The sequence below is a fragment of the Urocitellus parryii genome, chromosome 15 (genome assembly GCF_045843805.1).
Source record: "Urocitellus parryii isolate mUroPar1 chromosome 15, mUroPar1.hap1, whole genome shotgun sequence".
In the NCBI taxonomy this organism is placed as follows: domain Eukaryota; kingdom Metazoa; phylum Chordata; class Mammalia; order Rodentia; family Sciuridae; genus Urocitellus; species Urocitellus parryii.
This window is the reverse complement of record NC_135545.1, coordinates 45,525,593-45,548,428: the sequence shown is the minus strand read 5'-3', so window position 1 is coordinate 45,548,428 and position 22,836 is coordinate 45,525,593. Positions and strand designations below refer to the sequence as shown.

General features: G+C 49.4%; 1 protein-coding gene across 2 annotated transcripts in view; it reads right to left on the bottom strand.

The window, feature by feature from the left end:
* Positions 1–21,497, bottom strand: part of Zfhx3 (zinc finger homeobox 3) — a 230,880-nt gene extending 209,383 nt beyond the window's left edge. For both annotated transcript variants that reach the window (XM_026399203.2, XM_077793358.1), the window contains exon 1: positions 21,182–21,497. The gene's annotated coding sequence lies outside the window, so the exon portion shown is untranslated. The remainder of the gene's footprint in view (positions 1–21,181) is intronic.
* Between the last annotated feature and the right edge of the window lie 1,339 nt (positions 21,498–22,836).

Here is a 22,836-nt window from a genome sequence, read left to right as displayed (position 1 = left end):
ATCAGTCAGAGGCCATGTGACCCCACCTACATTAGACCATGACGGAATGCCAGGAAGCTCTGAGTCACACTTCCATGTCTGGCAACAGTAGCTTCTAAGGCCCCATCTGTAAACTGGGCAGAATGACTTCCTTTGAACCCTCTTCCCAGAGAAAGATAACCTATGAATGAAGTGTGTTTATTATCATAATTAAATAAGATGCCATATTAGAGTACATTAACCCCAGCACAGTGCTAAATGAGCAAGTTTGCTCTATTCTCTGGGTCCAATCAAGGTCACTAGAGAAAAGGTAAAACTTGCAGAGATCCCTAATCTCACTCCTTACTGCTTTGCTCTCCTTGATAGGAAAGAAATAAGCCAGGCCTTTTGATGGGAAAAACAAGAGGCAGGGGAGCAGAGATTGGAAGGCAGGAAGCAAAGATGCTGGCCAAACTCCCATCCAGGAAGAAACTTCCAGGGTAGAAGTGCAGACTCTACTCTGTTGACAGATGTCTCTGAAGAACGTCATTATCTCCTATAAGTAAATATTCTCTCCACATGAGCAACAGGCACCATCCATAGTGGCTGGGCTTGAGGTCATCCAAATTTGACAACTTAAACCTAATTCTTCCCTCAGCAGATCTCTAAGTGCAAACCAGCCAATGTGAGATGCACCAAAGGAACTGAAAGTAAATGCTGGTGTGGTGGTGCATGCCTATAATTCCCACTACTCAGGAGGCTGAGGTAGGAGGAGTGCGAGTTTGAGGTCAGCCTCAGTAACTTTGCTAGACTCTGCCTCAAAACAGGATAAAAAGGAGGTAGGGGTGTAGCTCAGTGGTAGAGCACTTGCCAACCAAATGTGAGACCCTGGGTTCAACCCTCAGTACCTGGGGTGGGTAAGTGGGGTGGCAGGGTACAGGGGTATTAGGGTTCTGGGTCCCAGGGCATGGGAATACAGAGATAATGCTAAACTGACCAGAGGAGCCAATGGCAGCTTTGGGCTGGTCACCCCTAAACCACTGTGTGTTAATCAGGTTCCAGCTCCCAGAAACAAGTTCTTATTTGAGAGCTCATTATTTGAAGAATGCAGGGTCTGAAGGTGTCAAAGCCACCTGACCATATAACAATATCATACATCAAGCAGTCAGTCTCCACATGAGCAGCCACAGGAGGACCAGAGGGCTCCCCTGTGCCTGATCCCAGAAGTTCTGGTGTCACACATCCCTCTGAAGGTGGGCATGGGCAGACCCTGTGTCTTGAAAGAGGGCATCATGGGAATCTCTCTGCTCCCCAACACAGCATCCACCCATTTCCTGGAGAGGAATCTCCCACATGTGATTTCCTCATGTATTCATTTGAAGGAACTTTTTTTTTTTTATTGGAGAAAGGAGAAAGTTCCCACATGTAGAAAACATACCCTGGGGAGGAACCAAGAGAGGGTCAGTTAGCACTTGTTGAAAGACGACAAATATGAAAGCGATTAGGAGGAGAAGAAAATGTCTTGTCAGCTCTGAAAATTAAATGGGAACATCCCCCAGGGCCACCCCACCCTGTGTCCTCCCCAACTGGGGCGGGAGCCACCAGCTCATGCAGGACGCACACATGAACGGATCCCCAAAGTAGGAGAGGGGTCTGGGCAGGGGAGGGAGCGTCATGGAGGTATGCAGGAGCTCCACCTCTGGGAATGGATTTGATGTCAAGTGTCAGCAAGTAAATTGCTATTGGCTTCTCAATAAGCAGCGGTAGTGAGTTAAGTGTTTCCCCGTATTGTGCAGGCTCTCACGGACTCAATACGGCAGTATTGACAGCACAATCACACAGTAATCCAGGCTCCTCTAATACCTACACTTCCTCAATGAAAATACACTTTCCACTTGGACATCAGCCCATTAGCTTTAGGCTGGAATCTCTGGCCTTGCCCCACCTCCCCCGCCCCCAGCCGTGGAACTGGCATCTGGCCCCCAAACGCCCCGCCAACGGGAACATCCCAGGCAGTGGATTGTCAGGGCCCAACCAGAAAGATAAACAGTCCGAGACCTACAGGAAAAGGCCTGCTCTTCCCATCTATAAATCACCAGTGGGAAGGAAAGAAAAGTGATTCAACTCTTTAAGGATAAAAATCTTAGCAGTCGCAGAGGAAAATTGATGTTCCCCTGCAAAGCGAAAGATGTTCCCGGGCGGGTTACATGCCTTCAAGTTTTCAGGGAGACAAAGAAACTCAAACTTCACCCAACCTGGACATAATTTCTCAATCTCTGCAAAGCTCACACTTTCGCACCAGGAGCGATATCCCCAATTCCTAGCCATCTCAGATGGGTTTATGTAGCAGAGAGTTGGCTATTTTTCAACACCATTTCTCATTCATTTTCACTTGATTTTTCAGAACACCCTGAAATAGGGGACTAAATTTGATTACAGGAACCAAGGTAAAGGAGAAGTTAGGGGACTCATCCAATGTCACACAGCTAGTTGGCAACAGATTTGCAATTTGAGTCAGATGAGGAGGGTCAACAAGGCTTTTCTGTAAAGAGCCTGGGAACCTATTTTAGGTTTTGTGGGCCGTATCTTCTCATGGGCAACAAGTCCACCACACCACAGCATGAAAACCGCCATAGGCCAACAGCCACACTTGGTTGCATGGATACCAATATGTGTGGATTTAAATATGAATTTTGCCTATTTTCTTGAGTCATGAAATATAATTCTTTTGAATTCCCCCACCACCATTTAAAAATATAAAAACCATTCGTGGCTCCTAGGCCACCCAAAATAGGGATTGGGCTGGATCTACCTTACACAGGCTTTGTACTTTGCCAATGCCAGACCACTGAGAAACTTCTAAACATCTAGAACACCTCAAACCAAAATAGGTCAACCATGAGCATTCTCGGGCTTATCTAATTTTAATTTACTGGTCCCATCTAAACGACTGGATTTTCGAATACCAAAGGTAAGAGCCAGGCCCCAGGAATGTTTTCTAAGCTACAATACAGCTGCATGCCCACAACACACACACACACAGTATTCAAACTTCAGCAGGGACACTGACTCTTTATGGAAATTTCTGCACAAATTTCAAAGTAAAGAAACTTTCCATAAACACACAAAGCATGCATGCCCCAGCCACTGCTGGTTTAATATGTTAACTGCGGAAGGCATTTCCAAATCAAGCCCATGAGGAGTCCTTGAAGACAGTGTGTTTGGGGGGAGGGGGAGTAACCCTCTCCCTCCTGACCCCCACCTCCCACCAAGAAGGAATTTGGGTCTGTGCTCAGTAGGAAATCTGGCCAGAAAGGGGTTAATGCCCTTCCAAGCTGAGATCTGATAAATGGCTGTGCAGAAAGCAGGTTCCCTCACTGTGAGATATGATGTCACTAACCTTTATTGATCCACTATCAGAGAACTTTGCTTATCTCTCTCCTGTGACATACTGCCTCTCCTGCGCTCAACTAGTGTTTAATACACTGCCGGGTGCCTCGCCCTCCTCATCGCTCAACACTGAGGCGCGAGGCTGCCACTGGGGCCATATTTTACAGCCAGGCCTTGCCAGCACCTCCGCCTCCCAGAGACAGAGGGATGGAACGGCCACCAACCCCCTGCCTGCCTCTGGGCAGCCAGGACAAGAGTGGGCCTGGGGAGGACAGGATAGGACGTGGACCCTCGAAGTCCCTCTAGTGTCTTTTTTTTTTTTAAAGTAGAGCTCCAGTCCCAAGTTTCCCCTTCTTTTTTGTTTATTCATTTGTGAATGTCTTCACTTTTATTACCATGAAAACACAACTCTCAGCCAAGCACATCCAGGTGGGAATGTGGACACATCTCCAAGTCAGAATGACTGGGAGCCATGAGCTTCCTGTTTTTTGCCTTCCCTGGGTCTCAAGACCTCAGTCCGACAGGGAGGAGGGAAACACTACCCATCAAAGTGCTGGACAGTCATTCGAGAAGAATCATGCCAGGAAGAAAGCCAGAGAACATACCCAGGTGTGGCCAGCCAGGCTCAGATTCCTCAAGATAACAGGGTTCCACTGCCCAGGGGGAACATGACGCTAAGGCTGCCACACACCAGGTTTGGTATCAGTCTCTCGCTCCTTCCAACCCACAGGCATGGCGTGCATCAGGCACAGCCTCTGCCACACCCAGGGGTGGGGAGCACAAGCAAGTGCCAACAGACGGGGCGATTGCTACCACTCATGATACAGTGCGAGCCTCAGAGTGGCGGCTCCCTTTACACCTGCCAGCCTTGACCAGCGGCTCAGGCACAGCCAAGGCTCCAGCTGTTGCCTCCCACCCCCATCCCCAGGAGCCAGGGCATAAGGCTTTACCTGTCCCACCCCATGCCTGGGAACAGGGGCAGTAGGACGCCCAGAGAAAGCCAGCACGCCCTTCCACTGCCCCAGGGCACCCAGAATTTGCCTAATTGAACATTAACAAGTTGCTACAATAAAGTTCCTCTGTTGCAAGCTAGAAACCTTTTGGGCAACAACAACAGAAGTCTTGTTACAAACCGCTCTCAAAGCCAGGCTGCAGCCCGACAGGTGTGAACAAGATTTAAACACCTCCTCCAATACAATACAGCCCAAACAAAGGGGAAAGTCGATCTTAACCTCCTGGGGCTCCTTCTGTCTAACATCTTCACTCACTCAGCCCAAGGAGCCAGGGAACGCGTGGACAGGTGGTCTCCAGGCCCAGTGGCCTGGAGGAGACCTCAGCAACCCTGAAGCAGGCTCCCTTCCTGCCTCAGCCACACCGCCATATTGGCTGCCCTGGGGCACTTCTGCCAGGCCTCAGCTAGGAAAGGGGAGGCCTTCCAGCACCTCATGCCTCCCCAGCTCAGCCAGCTAATAAACCCCTCAGGCAGGCCACCTGAGTTACCTAATCTGAGCTCACCTTCAACTTCTCCCACTAGAGAGGTAAACAGAGGAAGAAGGTAGAGAGACAGACTAAAACCTTCCTCTTGGGCCCCAGGTCACAGGGCCCAACTTGCTCTTTCTTATAAAAGGAACACAGGTGCCTCCTGACACTTCTTTCCTCCAAATGCTAGAGAAGAGACAGAACTCCAGGCCTAGAATTTGCAATAAAAAAAAAAAGAAATTTCTTTTTTGAGTGATGCCAGAGGTAGAAACACAGGAGAGGCGTGTGTTGGACAAGGAAAGGAATTATCCCTCCCATTGATTTTTTTGCTCTGGAGTATCAGAGAGAACACAGCATTTATCTGGAGATTTCTTCCAAAGCCAACCACATAAACGGGACTTGAAAAGAGCTTATCAGACGAAGGATTTGCTCACACCACCCTTGCCGGAAGTGGGAATCCCAGTAGGGAGCTCCACGAGCCCTACTTTTCCTGCATGGACATCTTTAGGCAACTGTTATTACTCCACTTCAAACAAGAGAAGGAAAGTCCAGAAAGAGGATTGGCAGAGGGAAGACCATGGGCAAAAGGCAAAATGGGTACAGAAATTAATCCTCTCATTCTTCTGCTCAGATAATGAGAGTGCAAAACCACCACCAAGAAGAAAGGGGGAAAAGCAGCAGGGTGCACATATGCTCACTTCCAATCTACTCCAATCCATATACACCTCTTCTAGCCTCTTCCATAAACTCGTTGTTGACAAATACTAGTAACTTGGTTTTTAATCCAAACCCCCAATCTCTCCCAGTGCAAGAGAAAGGCTGTCCATGACTTTATTTTTTAAAGTGGAAGACAGTCATAAAATATGCCCAGGATGACCCCCCCCCCATCTACCAGCTACTCTCAACATTCTCCACCTTTCTCCAAACTTGGAGTCCATCCAAGGGCAAGAGCAGCCTGCAAACTTGGTATACAATGTACGTGACCACCATGATGGAATTTGTTTTCTAGCAATTTTGCCTAATGAACCTTGCAGCATGAAAACCGATCCCACACAAGGATGTGCGGCAGGCTCCTTTTTCTGCCATGCTCCCCGTTCTCCCACCAGTTAGGCAAGGCAAGTGGCCCCGATCCCATAGGAGGGGAGCAGCCCCCTCACAACACCAACACAAAGGTTCAAAGGCTCAAGTCCTCCTTCCAGGTAGCTGGGAGGATGTAATTGGTGAGGCAGGAGATTAGAAATATTGGCAGCCTCTAAGTAAGACTTTAATTTACTGGCAGATCAATAGAGCCGGGGTTATATTGGCAAAGTGTCTACAGCTCTATTGACTCACGCAATGCCTCTTATCAATTTATCAGAAATCTGGAAGTCAGAAGATATTGTTTGAAAGGAAAGAGGGGGGAAAAAAGAAGAAGAAATAGAAAGCGTGAAGCAAGAGCCACAGCAGTGGGGAACTGGGGTCCCCGATGATGAATTTGGTGCAGAGTTTTATGCGCTGTCTCCAGTGTAAGAGACTAACGTGCCACATTGAGAGCTAAACTGCCCCCACCACACAGAGCCTCAGCCTTCTCACGTGATTCCATTTCCCATAAACCTTATATTTAGTGGAGGTGGGGAGCCCTACCAAAGAAAGCTGTTTGGAAGGGGTTGCTTTGGGTTTTGCTTTGTTTTTTAAAGCAATCCTTCCTTTAGGTTCAGTGACAGCTGTCTAAAGTTGCAGGCAGGTCACATGAATGCCCCTGTGGTATCTAAACCCAAGGCCTTGCACACACTGGGCAAGTGCTCTACTACTGAAAACACCCCCAGCCCAGTTTTTCTGTCTTGCTTTATACTGCCTCTCCAGCCTACCTCCGCCAGCATTCTTTGGCATGTCTTTTTCACCCATCCATATGAAGAAAAATTTTAAGTCAAAGGGATATTTATCTCAACACTCCCAAGAGGTCAGAAAGGGTCTATCAGACTAACACTGGCACTGAGTCTAGAGAAGCATGAAGAAAATAGACTCAAGTCCTACAAATCATCACGCAAGGATATTGCAAGACTTTTCACAAATAATTAATCTTCGTCTGAAGGGTTTCGAAATATTCCAGGTCCTCGACAAAAAATGTCAGGGGAAAAAAAAGTAAACATTAACACTTTCCCCAACCCAAATGCCCATGCCAACGCGGGGGGCACAGGGAGCCCCAGGGCTCCCAAGTACTTCTACCCCAGAACTCTAGGGGGCAGGTCAGGGAAGAAGCAGAAGACGTGGAGCATTCCAGTCATCAGAAGGCTGAGGGGGAAAGCGGTTTTCCTGGGTTTGGAGGAACCTCAACCGGCTTTTGACGGTCCATTTTGGTCCCTGCCTCATACAACAAATTTCTCCTTAATTGCTGTTTTGCATTTCCTTGAGACATCGAGTAAACAGTACTTAAGTGTTTCCAGACAAAAACAATAACTCACTAATGACTAAGGCACTGCTAATTAAAATGCCCCTGTGATGGCGTGACTGGACTCAGAGCCACTGCAGCAAACAGACTGTCCAGGCCTTGAACGCAGGGACCAGAGCCCGGCAGTACAGGGCTGAGGGACGTCCTGCTCTTTCCGCTGCAGGTCACAATGGCCCTCTGGCTGAAAAGAAGGGAGCCCCTTGTGGGAACTGGGGGCAGAGGCTTGGAGTCCAGGGGCAGGCGTGGCATGGGGTTTCAGAAAGGATGCCAGAGCCCAACAGAATGCACGTGCTGGGACTCTGGGGTACATGGCCTGGCACAGCCCTCAAGACCTTGTGAGTTCCTAGGATCTCCTAAAGTTGGGGGGATGTGTCCCACTATAGTGGGGAATGAAGCAAGAGGATAAGCAGATACCCTCTCCTGGGGACCACACTTCTTCCAGGGACAGTTCACTCCCAGGATGGCTCCAAAGCCTAAGTTCCCAATCACCCTTTCAAAAAATCTGAGAGAATGCAAAAAAGGTACGTTCTAGCACCCCACCTGCGCTGCAGGACTCCACTTCCCCAGGGGTCCACTTTCCAAGGACATCTGACCAAGTCCTGGGAACCCAGGAGGCTTCTCTTTCTCCCTTAAACAAATGATCCAAATAATTGACTTCATTTTCTGCTCCCAAAAACTTTGAAGGGGACGGGGGCTCTCAACACCACTTTTTAAAGGTCAGCATTACAGAAAGGAAAGTACTGAAGAGGAGGGATGGGAGCCCGGGAGCTCACTAAGGACAGCTCTTGTCCTCAGGCAGGTTAAAGACCTGCCCTTTAGCAATAGGCGGGGTGGAGGAGGCTCATAGAAACCCCAGGGGCCTAATGCCCATTTGTATTCACACTCAGACCCTTTAGGGATGTAAAATCGGAGAGGTTGAACTGTTTACATTCACCTAATGCTCAAGTAAACAAATCAAAGCCAGCCAGCGGGGAGGGGCTTCCGGCAGGGCCAAGGCAGATCCGCTCAGCACGAGGATGCTCCAGAAAACTGGTTACCTAGTGTAGAACGTAGAGTCCGGCTCTCTTTCCCACCCCAGCTCCAGGATCTCCCCTTGCCTGGGTCCTCCAGAACCTGAACCCTACAGGGCCCACCTTGACTCCACAGGCCAGGGACATGGAAGCCCCAGAGGGGCTGGAGGACGTGCTCCAGGTGGGCCCAGCAGTGCAAATCACAAACCAGAAGCAGCCCCTCCAGGCCTGAGCATTGCCACCTCCATGAAGAGGGGGTCTCCGCCACCCCCCGCCACTACCCCGGGTCCTTCAGAGCCTTGTTTGTGCCTCTGCACAACCCACACCAGCCTTGGGGAGCCACCCCCCACCAAGAACTGCAGGGAAAGGGGTTCAATTTAGCCCAGTTTCCGACCAAGGAAGACACTCCCCCTCCTTCTAGGCGGCTCCAGGAGTCAGCCCTCCACGACCATTGTTATTCAAGAACTGTGACTCAGACGATCCCCCACACCCTCTCCTGGCTTGCAAAGCCCCCCAGCACCAATCGGGTCTTGACCGAAGTGAACTGGGAGCTGTTTGATGTCCCAGCGCAAGGCCTGGTCACATCCTCTAAAAAACAAGAACAGTTTCAACTTGACTGGGGGTGGGGGGAAGGGCGGGGGATTTGTGGCACTCCTTTTAAATGCAGATTTGAACTTTTCACCCAGGGTCAGACAGCTGCGATGCTCTGTCCCCAGCAGAGGCCGGCGCCGGCCCCTTCCACCTCACACTTTCACAGTTTTTTTTTTCCTGCCTGCCCAGGAGGCCAAGCCTGTTAAAGGAATTAGATACCTCCCTCCCTAAAAACCCCAATCCACACCCACTTCTCAGTTTACCAGGGGCACAAATCCTCCCAGCCTCCCAGAGAAGGCCCTCAGATAGGCAGAGGCTGGCAGGGTGCCCTGGGAACAGAACTGGCTAAGGAAAACCGTTCTTATCACATGCATTGACTAAGGAACGCTAAGATCAATGGCAAGAGACACCAGCACTGAGCCTGCTCTGAAGGGCGCATGCTCCACAGGACTCACAGTTGCTCTTCCTGCTGGAAGCCAGGCACAGTTCCCCTCACTATTTTCCTAGGAAGAGCGGTGATGTCAGCAGGACTTACGTCACCCAGCTTTGAGAAGTCTCTTCTTGGGTGAACAAGAGAAAAATATAACAGCATATGAACAACCTTAACAAAGACATTTTAAAAATAAATAAAAACACCTCTGGGTGGAGCTCAGTGGTGGAGCATTTGCCTAGCATAAGCAAGCCCTGGGTTTGACCCCTGGCACTGAGGGAAAAAATACACACACACACACACACACACACACACACACACACACACACGGACTCCTCTCTTATCCTCACAGGCAAGGCTGCTTCTGATTTGTCCTTACCTACCTCCCTTTCTCCTCCTCCAACCAGAAGCCCATCAGCCCTAGACAAAGTGGCTTCCACCCCACAGCACCAAGACATCCACCTCTCCACCAGAAGGAGCAGCTCCCCCCCTTCCCTCTGGTAACCACTGGAGCCTCCAGAAGGAAGTCCCCTCCAAGCCCCGTATCACACGGCCTGAGCCACCCGTCGAAAGCCTGTGTGATGTCAGTACAGTGTGGAGTGAGGAAAGAACAGCCTCCCAGGGGAAGCGCCTGGGTTCAAGCCCCAATCCCCTGCCACAAACTAGAGGCCCACCGTGGAGAGGTGGAAGGTCATGTCCTGGAGGCTCCATGCAGCCCTGTTCACCTGTGACGTCTGCAGGCAGCAATAAACACGACAACTCATGCAAAGGAGAGCCGGCCCCTTGCTGCCACCGTGGCTTTTTGCCTTGGGGACAGGTTTTCGAAGCCAGGTGAACACCTCCACCGCAGCCCACCTGCACATCAGGAAGCAGTTTACGAAACATCTGCCCACACCTGCATCGATTTTCTGCCTCCTAACAATCCCAAGAGGAAGTGAGGGAAGCTGTGTGCAGACTCGACCTGCACCCTGAACCAAGGCAAATGGAAGCAACTGGTGGCAGGGCACGATGGGTGACTCAGCTCCATCTCCCCAATGCCTCCCATGCCAGCCAGGGCACGTCTTTTAGTCCATCCTGCCCTGTCCAGTCCAGGAGGTAGCCACCAGCCCTTTATGGCTTCAAAGTGTATGAAATGTGGCTAGAGCCAATTAAGATGTGGAAGTGGGAAATACACATAGGATTTCAAAGACTTGATACCAAAACAAGGCCATCCCATTAATAGTTTCCTTTATATTGATTCCATGTTTAAATGATAACATTTCAATTCCCCAGACTAAATAAAATACAATAAATTTAACTCCACCTGTTTAAACTTTTGAATGTGGCTCCTAGAAAACTTTAAATTACCCATGTGACTCACTCTGCATTTCTATTGGACAGTCCTGGTCTAGAACCCCTGCCTGCCTTTCAACTTCAGATCCAGGTGGGAGGAAGTGTTCCTGGTTATGAGTGGGACAGATTTTTCTTATCTACCTTGAACATTACCCTAAAGACTTCTAAGGGATACTTCTAATTGGGCTGAAGAATCTTCATATCCAAATAACTCATCTCCTAATTGCAAGTACGGTTTAGATGAAGAGAAATGGCGGGGTCAGATGTGCCTTGAAGCCCAAGAGAATGGTACAGCTCCTCCAAGATGTTATCAATGGCTTCTGAGCCCCATGCATGCCTCAAAACAATAATGGCAAGTTGTTTGTGGCGGTTTCATGGGAGGATTACCCGGGATAAGGCCTGCCTCCTACTCCAGCTTGATTTCTTAGTATCAAGAGCAGAGTGCTCCCTTTTAACTGCCCTTCCCCTAAAGCTTGCCCAGCGGGATCCTGGTGTGCGCAGGCGCGTGCACACACCCTGGAAGTGGGGAGGGAAGGGGGAGGGAGGCACAGACAACACAGATGCGGCCCCTTTCCTATTAGAAAGTGCCTATTCTACCACGAGGGATCACAAGGCCAGTCTCATTTCTCTATGTAAATGAACTTTTTAGCCACCTCCTCAAAGAAGAAAAGCTGCACAGATGCGTTAGGCCCATCCTGGGGCACACAATTACAGCCATTTGCATTCCTCCAGCAGCAGGATTAGCACAGGAATGTGCTCTGCAGCTTTGTGGGGGGAAAAAGAGTTTAGGAAGAAGGGGGGGGTTCTCCCTGGTTGGTCCACCCAAAGCGCTGAGACACTTCCACGTCTAGGAGTCAAAAAAGTGGAAACAACTCCTGCTCGGACTTTCTAAAGAGGGGGAAGCTGAGAGGCCTGGGGTGGGGTGGGGTGGGGGGAGAGGCAGAGGAGGATGAAAAGCGGAGGGGGAGGGGCCGTAGGAGGGAGGGGGAGGGGGACTGCGTGTATTAGGGGAACTGCCCCTCCTGGTGCTTTGATCCCCTCTGTCAGTCAGTCCTCGTCGCTAGGAGAAACCAACTTCTCTCCTTGGGTTAATCAAAACCAAATTACTCAGGAATGTGGCAGGACAGGTCTGAGCTTCCAGGTCCCTTTGTCTTTGAGGATTTAAAATGAAAAAATAAATTTTTTAAAAGCAGATGGCTGTGGCTTAGGGAATAGATGAAGTGAAGGGTCTGAAGGAACTCACAGCCACATCCCCTGCCCTAAAATAAATAGATACATAAATAAATAAATAAAAAGACACACAAACTTTCTCTTCCAAGCCATCCACCAGAAGTTATGTCTGTAGATTAAATTCAAAGATTAGAATCACTTTTCATTTATCCTTATTGCGCCCCCCCCCCCCGCCACAGACAAAAGGCCCCCCAAACGGTACCTTGTCAAACTAGAAATAAGAAACATTGCAAGATTTGAGCAACACCCAATCGCCACAATCTGATTGTTAGAAGCAAAGTACACACAAGCTCAAGAACGTGCCACTTTTTCCAAAAAAAAAAAAGTTTTTTCAGTTCCTCCTTAGGAATACTGGGTTGGGGAAGAAGACATCCAGTCACTGTTCATCCAAAGTCCATGTTGACTTGGTCATGTTAGATCCCAGTGACCATGGAGGCAGCTGTGCTAGACGGGCTCAGTCTAGGGATGAAAGACTCCATGGGTGCCAGGAAATACCACTGCTTATCTGTCGTCCAGATAAAGTGGGAACTCACCATCCAAAGCTAAGCTGTGGACCAGGCAAGTGTGCTGAGCATACTGGACAGCCCAGAGACAAAGTTTCAGTAAGTCGCCAGGCAAAAGGAAAAGGCTGACCTCAGAGATGTAAGAAACCTAGGGCCTGGAGCTTTATGAATTCCTCCACACCTCTGCCCCAGCTCACATTCTTGACAAGCTGGTGGCACTGTACAAGATGGGGGCCTATACCCCAGGCCCCTGGAAACTCCAGAATGCAATACCCTTGTGCACATTATCACTGGGGACAGGAAGAAGCCATATGTCCCAAGGTATTCAGTAGCAGAAATACAACATCTTTCTATATCATAAAATGCTGTTATGCTTCACTAACAAAACCTGATCCCCCCCCAAAAAAAAAAGAAGATAAAATAAACAAACAGAGCACCACCAGTTAAGCTTCAGAGCCTGGACTCAATAGATAAAGTGAGGCCGACACACAGCCTGACTACCAGCTGGCCATAAATTGTAACTGGCCCCAGGCATGCGGTTATCTGGGAGGTTGCACTAAAGTAACTTTTAAAATACTCTTCACCTTATCTGTAGGCTCAGTCAAACACACACATACATCACCCTCTTAGATCTCGGCCATTAGTATTCCATTTAGACTTTCCAAAACAAGGTCATCCCAGTAGTCCCTTCCCCTATTTCCGGTCACAGCTGTGGACTTTCACCCCCTTGTCCAACAAAAGGGACCTTGTATACAAAATTAACCCAGACCATTAGTCTGTGCAGTGTGAGAGACTATGCTGAGCCCTCAGAACATTTACCCTCCTTCCAGGCCCAGCCCAGGGTGCTGCCCAGAGGGCCTCCCCCACAGAGGCGGGGGAGCTTCCCCAGAGATTAGTGGCCCAGCTCCTCAGGCCTCAGCTCCATTCCACAGCTGCGCAGCCAAGGTCCCACATTCAGAGAATAAACACAGCACTCCTTTTAAAGAGAGAGAGGGACTGGGCTGTAGCTCAGGGGCAGGGCACTTGCCTAGTGTGTGTGAAGCAAACAGTAACGTCTAACTTATCAGAGGGGTCAAATCACAAACTCAGGCTGCTCAGCTCAGACGCACGGGCTCAGAGGCTGCAGTGAGTATGTCTAACTTGGAGGAGGGCTGGGAACCTGCCACCTTGTCATCCAGGAGAAACAAATGCAGCCTCTGTCCCAGTGGTTCTCAACTAGGAGCCACTAAGGGGGGTTTCACCTCCCAACAATTAATTCCTAGAGACAGTTCTGATTGTCCTGTGGGGGGGGAGGGGCTGCTGGCATCAAGGGGGGAGGAGCCCATGATAATACATGATAATACACTAACACACAGGCCCACGCCACTCCCAAGTGTCAACAGTCCAGAATATCCCGGAAACTAGGTCGGAGGTCCACTCAAATTTCCAGAAAGGGGGCAGGAGGGAACATCCCTCTGTAAAATGGCTCCGCTCCAGGGCTCAGAATCGGTAATGAGATTTAGTGGTCTAAATGACGTAAGAAATGAAAAAAAATACATTACTTTGAAACTCTCATCACTTTTGCACAAGATTGGGGACTGAGTGTCAAGGATGGATACATCTGGGCAGCTCTGCTCTTCAAGGTAGCTGGTAGGAGTGGGGTCTGAAGCTCAGGGTGACATGAGCTAGGCTCGCCTGCACGTGAGGGCCACCTCTTAACGGAGGCTTGGAGTCAGGCAGTCACCGACTTGCCACGTTCACCACGCCTGACCACACGGCCAGGCCCAGGTTCCTGGGACAGGCAGCAGAAATGTACAGGAGCTGAGACTGGGCCTGCAGGTACAAGGAGGGGACAGGGCCACAGACGGAGGAGGAGGCAAGGACTGCGGAGCGGCAGGGCTGATGAGAACAGGCCAGCAGACTGGGCGGCCATGCAGGAGGGGTGGGGGGAGGCACATGATAATTAACTCAGCAAGTTGATAGTATTTGCATATAAATGCCTCCACAAATCACTACAAACAAGCCAGGACAAGTCAGGCCTATTAGCATATACAAGCTAGCCCCGGAAGGCCTCTCTAGGTGGGTCATTGAGTGGGCTGCTCACTTAGAAGGCCGCCTGCCAGCCTGGGTGGTGGGGGGCAGGAGAGTGTCGCTGGGGAGGATGGGGACACTGTATCTATTACAGCCCCTTGCATCGCATAGGAACAGTCACAGGATGTGAAAGAGTTGGCTGTAGTCTCAGCCCAGAGAAGGAAGAGCGGACGAAACACTGGTCCTTTTGGTTTATTTCTAACAGGGTATTGAGAAAAGACAGGGGCCCTAAGCAGGAACAAAATAAAAGGGGAAAGGATGTGAGATGGGAACTAACATTAATGAAAAGGCTACTCAATGCACTAAGTAGCTTAAGGTGAAGCCCTGTTTTGCATAAGAAATGAGCAAGGCTCAGAGAAGTTAAGTGATTGGCCTCAAGTCACAGAGCTTAGGCTGCAGCAGTGCTGAGCCTCTCTCACCCATGGCCTCAGCAGAGGAGTAAGACAGAGCAGAGTGATGTACAGAGGCCCCCCTTTCCTAAGAGGGGGTTCTTCTGCTTCATCTCTGCCTCTCCCATGAAACTATGAACACAGCGCTGGAATGATTTCATATCTAAAACCAAAGAGGAAGGCCACACCTCCCTCTGGTCAAACACCCAGGAATTTGTACCTGGATTTCTGTGATCCCCTTTCTCCACTGTCTAGACAATCCTTAGTTTCCCCAGTAAAGGCAAAATAAGTTGATAGTCTTTCCTAACAGGTGTAAAAGTTCTCTGCTTTCCCCAAAGAAACCCATGAGCATTGATGTACTCTTTGAAAAAGGCATGGGGCAGGGGAACCCTAGGATTTTCAACCGTCCTTTCTTTGCTGGGAACTACATTTTAAAAGTGAGTCCAGTACTACGTTGTGAAAGAGTGAGCCATGTAGGCCCATGCACACAGGTGCCCAGACTGAAAGTCCTCCTGAATGCCTGGCCATAGTTCCAGACCACATAAAGTGACACCCTTGGAGACCCCGGCAGAAAAGAGATGGTATTTTAAAAGCCGTCACTTTAGGAGTGACATCAGCCTCCTGACACCCAAGCTGAAATCCAGGGGCCTCTCTGCTTTACGTGTCCAAAAGTTGACTCGACATTTTAACAAGGATGCAGATATTCCACAGAGAGTGGAGCCGCTACAGGGAAAGCAGAAACCACTCCCCCACCAGCCAAATGTACATTAAGAACCAAGGCCCTGAGCCAAAGAGCATTTTAGGAAACAGGTCCTGGATTGGTGGAAGACACTTGCATTGTTTCTTGAGCAGTTAAGAAAAACTGTTTAAAAAAAAAAAAAAGTTGCTGAGAGGCAGGAAAAAAAAAAAAAAGCGCCCACACATGCTTTTCCACGTGTTTCCACTGGACAAAGTTGTCAGGAAGAGAAAAGTTGTCCAAAATAGGCCACTCAGAGTCCGTCAGTGTGGGAAGCAAGTAAGTTCATGTCTACACATATATACTTTTTATAGACTTACAGATTCTTGAGAAAAAGAGCTTTTTAGACACTGAAGGGAGACTTCTATATTTGAACAGGTTCTTATAGGACTGTGGTAGGGGGGTGGGCTGCAGGACTGACATCAAATACCTAATTAAGCCCCTTGGTCTTTTCTACACTCAGCTGATCTCACTCCACTTGGACCAGAAGGTTCAAATGAGAAGACACGGGATCACCTCTGAACTGGAATGTCAATGCTGAAATGCAGCATCTAGGACAGACACTTGTACAGGGGATGGTTTGTCCAAAATCTAAATCAGCTAATACCTTGAGAAGAATTTGTCCACAGTCACCTTCCTGGATGGGGTCAGCAACTATCAAGAAATAAGCAAAACTCTTCTTCCTCCCTGCAGGAAAACAGTTCAGGCTTTAAGAAGAATCCTTCCTACCCATTAAGAAGCCTATACATCCCCCCCTCCCAGCCTGCCTGTCCCTAGTACAGTCAACCCTGCAAAGCCCCCAGGTACTCTACTCTTTAACACCCCTCCCTGGCTCCCAGTGTACAAAGAGCAGTCACCAACTCCTATCTCCAGAAGCATGGGGGCAGGGGTCTCATTCCCAGATCAAAGGTTTGTGGCCGAAATCACTTTCAGGACAGTGCGTGAAATCAGCAGCAGATGAAAATTCCACCGTCTTTTCACACAGCCCAGAGGAGCCAGTCTGCCCGGTTCCAGCCAGAGTCCCCTTGCAGATGACTGAAGATACTTCACAAGTTCCTAACTGTTGCCCCCAAAGACCTAGCTCAGATTAAATTCAAGATAAACATTCAAGAGAGCCTTTAGGGCTACAGTGGGAGTCACTTCCTCCCCCAAATTAAGCAGCACAGGAGGGGAGAGGGACCCCTGCTCTTCTCCATCTTCTCAGAGGGATTGGATCGCTTCAGTCCTGAATCCACAGCCACAAGGAGCAAGAGTAGGCAGGGCAGTCCCACCTGCCTCCCTTCCCTGGAAGTCTTAGACCTGACTCCAGGGAGGGGAGAGGATGGAAAAATCTTAGAGATAGTACATGTGTTAATACCAAAGTTCAAAGAGTGGGCAGCTGAGCCACCTAAGGCCTCCCCCAGTACAGGCAGGCTCGGGCCCCTCTGGAGAGGTACACACCAAGCCTCCCCCAAACACACTAATCCTCCTGTTGACAAGCCCACATGGAAAGGGAGAAGGGCTTGCCCAAAAGACAGGTACAGCCCAGGCATTTCCCTAAGGGGCCCTGCTTGGGGTTAAAACCAACAAAACAGAAGTCCTGCTAAGAAATGGAGCCCAATTTACCCCTAGGCAAACTTTCTACATCTCCTTTCCTGTTTTTATTTGCATGCTTAGCCTTACAAAAGCAAGAAAACTCTAGGAATTAAGGGTGAAAGAAAGGCAGACACATCAAAGAAAAAAGACCTCAAATGTTACAAATAAGTGGCCAAGGCAACTTCCTTGGGCAAAGAACTCTCTAGAAACACACCTGTCACGGCTAGACTACTACTGGCTTGCTCTTACTACCCTGTCCCCTGAACCAAAGAATAAAAATCAGAAAGAAAAAAAAATTCCAGTTGTGTCACTGCTTCTGAAACATCAGCACAATGCTGCTGTCAATCATAGCTAAGCCTTGCTTTCCTTCAGTCCCAAGTTCCTATCCATATAGGAGTCATTTACCATATTAGCCAAAAAAAAATTTTTTTTAAGCCCTCTAACATCTGATTGTCACTTCCCACATGTTCAAAGAGAACAGTCTGGCAGCCAACTTTAAATCATATAGAAAACAAATCCGACAGTTGTTGATTTGGTAGTTTTTCTCCTTAATCTGGATTTTGAAAGCGGCTTGCCAATGAGCCAAGATTTCTGCCCGGGTCTCTCCCTCGGGGCAGTTTGATGCAATCTTAGCTTCTGTGTGTTTGTTTCTCAATTTGAGTGGCCCAAGGACGCAGGACACTGTGCTTTTGGACAGAATAAGCGCCCTTAGGATCTGATTAAGACTAGCTCCTGCAAAGGAATTCCCTTTCCTGGATTCTATTAGAACTGGTTTTCCATTTCCCCAACCACAGTCTTTAACTCAGGCAGAGGATGGTGATTCTAAGTTATGCTGTGATTTCTAACAATAACCATTACACCAAATTCTCATCCCAGAGCATTTGGATAACCCTATGAAGTTCACTGTAATGGAATCTGCCTTCCTGTTGTGTTTTTATGGTAACGCCCCCATCCTGGTTAATTACACCAGCCTTGGGAACCAGAGCAGGCCAAAAGGCCCAAACATTGGAGAAATAGGCCAGGCTAACTGCATGCAACCATTTTAATAGCAAATGAAAGTATAAACCACAGCACGTATTGTACCTCTTAAGGTGGCTTCTGTTAAGCATCAGGTGCATCTTCCCTATAGAGCTGGCAAGCATTGGGATGGAGCTTGCTGGAGCTGCTTCAGGCCAGGATCACCACTGCCCACCCCCCAAGTCAAGGCTAGATCCCTTGGGTTGAAAGCAAACTAGTTACTCTTCAAAGGTGCCTATAAAGACAACTCACTTTCTTTGCCATCAAGTAATAGGAGCAATACCCTATACTTTTATAAAAAGTTGCTTAGTCGCTTTAAATGTTTGTTTTTAAGGTGATACTTTTGCAACTTTGTAATAAAAATAATTTCCTAAGTAAAAGTCTGCTTTGGGCCCTCAAGCATTTCTAGGTTCTTACACTAACACTTCAGAAGCCCCAAAGCCCTAAGATACACTAAAAAGGAACACCACCACATGGTGACAATAAAGACATGTTTCCCCATACGCCACATGTGACCAGCACTAAAAAAAACTAAGCCAAATCACCACCAGCCCCAGATGATACTTTCCCAGCAGTCTGCAATCACAGATTTATTCTAATGAACTACCTACCTCTGGGTCACCCAAGGTGCACCCACCCTGTCCCAGAGTGCACCTAGGAGCTATCACTTAACGTCATAATGATGAAAACTGAAATCTTGTTTATTTTAGCTCCTTGCCACCGGGCAGTCCAATTGGCACTGAGTTTACACAGCAGTTAAATACAATCCCAAAGCTGCAAGAAGTCAGGCACTTCGCTGCCGGGTTGGGATGCCTGCTGGGAGTACCATTTTATTTGGGCCCCCTTCTACCCTCCCCAAGTATTCATTTAAGCAAATAAAAGACAGGAGGAAAGAAATCAAAATTAAAGTTTCAGGTGGTTGCAGAAGCAGCTAAGGTTTATTTTGTCCTGGAATAGTTGGCAAGTGTTTCTCAATGCCTCCCTGTCAATCAAAACTGTCTTCAGGAGAAATGGAAAACAGTAGCTCTATCCCATAGAAAGTGTAGCCATTTAGGGGAATAAAAGAGTTGGGAAAGGGAAATGACCCATGTCATAAAGACAGAAGGTCTCCAAGTCACTTACTTTCTTGCGATTCCAAAAGGACTGTTTTTTAAAGTAGAAAAATGCTTGCTTCTGCCTCTGCCCCATGTTGTTAAATAACACTTGTGCAATTAAATAAAAGACCAAGTGTGACCCCAGCCCACTCTGACAGGCACTTTACTTGCTTTCTGAAAACTATGCTGGAAACCAAATGCAGACAATTTCCTTAAGTCCTGTAATTTAAGCGAGGCAGAGAGGGAAAGTTGCTCTTGGCCTTCATGGCTCCACATCCTCTGAAAGGGCGCCTTCAGGGTCCCCTTGAAACAGAACGAACACAAATACAGATGTGCAAACACCCAAGTATGTACCTCTGCCCAAAGACCCCATTCTCAAAACCCTCAAATGATTGAAAACCGTGTCTCCTGATTCCCCTCACACCCTACCTCTGTTCCCGGTTTCTCACAGTTTGGGTAACAAGAAGATTCAGAATCTCAGGTGGCCAGTGGCTGTTCTGATAACAAGAAACAGGCCCACGTTCCCAGCCGCAGCCTTTCTCGATCAGGTTACCTTGGAAGGTATATGTTTTCCTATCAAATGCAGGCTCCAGTCTCAGCCACAGCTCCTGGGCTTCCCCCTCCAGCCCAACCCACTAGAACTCGTGATTTTTAGGGTTTCCCTTGAAACCTATCCAGAAACCACAGTCATTAAAAGAACATGAAGGTTTGACACCTCCTGAATTTAGGAATGAGGGGACTCCGGGGGCCAACTCTACAAACTTGCACCTGCTGCTTGATGGCAAAGAAACAAGAGTTTCCCCAGCTAGGGTGAGCTTTAAATTATACTCTATTTATTTAGTGGCTTGTCTCCAAGGATCTCAAAGCATGAGATGAAATAAGATGACGTGTAACTTTCTCACTATCTACCTTCAAGGCTTAAGTTTGCTTTCCTTGCTTTGCTTTGATGTGTTTCCCTGTGCAGGCCCCAGCCTGAAGGACAGGCCTTCCCTCTGAGCCCAGGTGGGGCTTCAGTCCTCTCTGAGGCTGTCAGTGGCTTTTAGAGAGTCTCCATGGCCTGTTAAATGACACAAATAGAGGGTGGGGAGAGGGATGATCCTCCTGGATTCACCTGTTTATGGGTGTCCTTTAAACCAGTTTAACACACTGTATAGGCAATTCCCTCTCGGGATGCACCATGCACAGGGTTGGGGTCTTTGCCCTCCAGGTGCTTCCCCATCCTAAATAGGAATATCCAAAGCAGAAAGGACCATTTTCTAGAAGGCTCATTTCCCTCTGACTCTACGAACATTACTTTTGTTTTTTTGTTGTTGTTGTTTGTTTGTTTGTTTTCTGCCACCGACCTAAACTTGGGCATTCCTCTTCCTTTAACAAGACAAAAATCTTAGCTCTCCCTTCACACACACACCCTCCCCCAAGAAATAAATGCTGCTCTGGTTTTTCCAGAGTGAGAACAAACTAAAATTAGAGGGTGGACAAGATGATCTCCAAAGGTGCCCTCCAGCTCCAACACTCTGATTCCCCCTTTAATTACTCCACAACAGGCACATTCTTCACATTGTTTCAAACTGACCAGCGACTTCTCTGGGGCTGAAAGGGGTGCATTTTTAGGCAAAGGAACCCAAACTTCTAAAAGGCACCAGCAGCACAATTATTTCAGAAGGAAGGAACTAATCCCAAAGCAGAATAAAGAGACTGAGAGGCAGGGGAGGGAAGAGGGGAGGGAGGGAAAGAGGAAGGACTGCACTCTGTGCCCAGTAGAATTTAGACGCTCCCACCCCAGGTAGGTTACAGCTGGAGTCCAGGAGTTCAAGTGCATCCAGCCTGCCCTTCCCCCACATGCCCCAAGAGAATGGGAAGTTCAGCCAAGACTCGCGGCACCTGCCTGCAGCGCTAGGCCGGCTGCGCGAACCCACGGGCAGGCGGCGGGGGAGGGCGGCGGCACTCACCTGGCACACAAAGCCTCCGCACACCTCCGGAGGGAGGAGGCACTCGCAGGTCCGGGGGCCGCGCCGGTGTGCCCGACAATGGGAAATTCCAGCGGCACCAGAGCCCCGAACTTACCCACCCCAGGCGGCATTCTCCCCACCTCCCGCTGGCCCCGGGGCTCCGAGGTGGCGCTGGCTAGAAGCAGGGGCGCCGCAGGCAGGGGAGGGGGGCTCATGGTGGCGGCCGGCCGGTGCCCGGGAGGGAGGTCCCCGGGGCGAGGCGGGGATTCACCCACGGGGCGCGGCGCTGCGTCCCCGTCCCTGGCCTGCCCGCCGCCTCCGCGCTGCCCGCCCGCCCGGAATCGCTTTATGTAAATGAAGCTCAACTCGCAGTTTGCAGCGCGCACCGCCCGGGGAAGGGGGGCGGGCGGGGCGGGGGGCCTTCGGGGATCCACATTACACAGCAACAAAGCGGAAGGTTAATTTGAAACTCACAGCCCCGCCGCCGCCAGGCTCCCCGGGCAAAGCCTGACATCTACAGTCCTGCCGGACGCAGGCCGGGCTGCTTGCGGTGGCCGCGCCCGCCTGCGGGGACCCGGGGACACACACAGGCGCTGGAGGCCCGGGCTGTCGGCCGCGCTCGCTCCGGGCTCCGGCCTCAGGGCAGGCCGGGGCGCACCCGCTCCTCGCCTGGGGACAGGGGCTCTGGTGTCTCGGCCTGCGCTGCCCCGGGAACCAGCCCGGCGGGAACAAAGCCCCGTCCTCCCGGAGGCACTGACCCCTCGCTCGTCAAAAGTCAGGGGCCAGCCTGGAATCGGACGAGAAGAAAGGGACGTGCCCTCGGCCACAAAAAAGCAGCCTGGGGCCTCCGAACCGAAGCCATCGGTCTCTGGGCCCTGTCCACGTCAGAGCCAGGCCACTCTAGCATGGGGACATTAGCCAATGTGGACAGGAATTTATTTGAAACACACACCCATCCTATTAACTGCTTTACAGAACACTTCTGTTTTTCAGCTGCAGAAACTTATAAAAACATCCCTGGCTCTCCATTGAGAGTTTAAGGATAGTTTTTGAACCGCAAGGAGAAAAGAAAACGAGAGTGCTAGGAAAAGAGGAATAAAAGAAGTGACAAGAAAAAGGAGCTGCAGTTGACCATTACATGCTTTAAGGAGACTCCCCTTATAAAGCCACGTTATTTCAGAGACACAGAGATCATGCCCTTCCCAGGGAGATTCTGCCACCAGGGTCAAAGTAATGCAGACATCCCAGTTGGTCAAAGCAACTGCTGGACACTTTTCTATCTCCCCAAAGTCACCTTTTCCATTCTGATATGCAAAGGCAGCTCTACAGAAATCTCCACCGGAAGTCCCCTATCCTCCCCATCAGAATCCCACCCTCCTTCTGAATCAACCCTGGATTCTCTCAGCACAGAAAAAAGACACCTGCTTTTTCCCTTTCTGAAAACCACCCACCCAGGCTGGCGTTACAGCCTGGAGAGTCTCTTCCTACTGCACAATAATGAACCATGCAAGTGTTAGAAATATAATAAGCTCACCAGGCGAAGAGCAGGATGTATGGAATCGTATTAGCTTTACCCACACACTAACAGGGAGGAAAAGGGATGCTTGTCTGGTGAACACCAAGTCCTTGTGCAGAAGGCATTTTGTGCAACATAA